Source organism: Miniopterus natalensis, chromosome 10 (genome assembly GCF_054644295.1).
Source record: "Miniopterus natalensis isolate mMinNat1 chromosome 10, mMinNat1.hap1, whole genome shotgun sequence".
Classification (NCBI taxonomy): Eukaryota; Metazoa; Chordata; class Mammalia; order Chiroptera; family Miniopteridae; genus Miniopterus; species Miniopterus natalensis.
Window position 1 is genome coordinate 66,807,727 of NC_142090.1, and position 1,495 is coordinate 66,809,221.

At 42.4% G+C, this 1,495-nt stretch overlaps 1 pseudogene; it reads left to right on the forward strand.

Moving 5' to 3' along the window:
* Positions 1–223: 223 nt before the first annotated feature.
* Positions 224–1,259, forward strand: LOC107541634 (L-lactate dehydrogenase B chain-like; annotated as a pseudogene).
* The last annotated feature ends 236 nt before the right edge of the window (positions 1,260–1,495 follow it).

A 1,495-nucleotide genomic window follows, 5' to 3' on the forward strand; every position in this document is an offset into this window, starting at 1 on the left:
CAAACAAGACACTAAGGTACTTAGTAACAAACTGACTCCAGATTTCTATATGAGTCTTATATTACAATGGTTGATTAAAGGTCTAGACTAAATAAAATTAATAAGGGAGATTAAAATAAAAGACATACTATTTAAATTGTTTCTGTCAGATGCACACAGCTGACATTGTCTTCTTGCTGCGACTCTTACTACGCTCTGGAGGGCCTTCTCTCTCCGGTTCACAATGGTGACTGTTTAGGAAAAACTGATTGCACCAGTTGCAAAAGAAGAGGTAACAGTCCCAAACAATAAAATCACTGTCATGGGTGTTGGACACGTTGGCGTGGCTGTGCCATCAGCATTCTGGGAAAGTCTCTGGCTGATGAGCTTGCCCTGGTGGATGTTTTGGGAGATAAACTCAAAGAAGAAATGATGGATCTGCAGCATGGGAGCTTATTTCTTCAGACACCTAAAATTGTGGCAGTTAAAGATTACTCTGTGACCGCCAATTCTAAGATTGTGGTAGGAGTTTGCCAGCAAGAGGGAGAGAGTCGCCTCAACCTGGTGCAGAAGAATGTCAGTGTCTTCAGGTTCATTATTCCCCGGATCATCAAGGACAGCCCTGGCTCCATCATAACTGTGGCTTCTAGCCCAGTGGATATTCTCACATAAGTTACCTGGAAGCTAGGTGGATTACCCAAGCACCAAATGATTGAAAGTGGATGCAATCTGGATTCTGCTAGATTTCGCTACCTTATGGCTGAAAAACTTGGCATTCATGCCAGCAGCTGCCATGGATGGATTTTGGGAGAACATGGCAACTCAAGTGTGGCTGTGTGGCGTGTAGTAAATGTGGCAGGCGTTTCTCTCCAGGAACTGAATCCAGAAATGGAGACAGACAATGATAGTGAAAATTGGAAGGAAGTGCATAAGATGATAGTTGAAAGCGCCTATGAAGTCATCAAGCTAAAAGGATACATCAACTGGGCTATTGGATCAAGTGTGGCTGATCTCATTGAATCCATATTTAAAAATTTACCTAGGATTCATCCAGTGTCAACGGTGGTGAAGGGGATGTATGGCATGAGAACAAAGCCTTCCTGAGCCTTCCGTGTATCCTGAATGCTCAGGGATTAGCCAGGGTTATCACCTAGAAACTGAAGGATGGTGAATTTGCTCAGCTCAAGAAAAGCGCACATACCCTGTGGAACACGCAGAAGGATCTCAAAGACCGTGACTGCAGGGCTCTAGGTTGCGGAGATTTAAAAACTACAGTGTGATTAACCATGAACCTTTAATTCCATCCATGTACATGCATCACCATTTGCTTTTATCTCCCTAAATACGTGAATCTGGGCTCACAGGATCACAGCCCATGCTTGGAGTAATGCTTGCAATATGAGTCCTTGAACAAATAAATTAACCGCCAGAGTGTGAAAAAAAAATATTTAATTAATTAATTCCATTAAACATTACTAATGGTGCCCATTTCCACTCATTTTATTTTTCCAGCCAT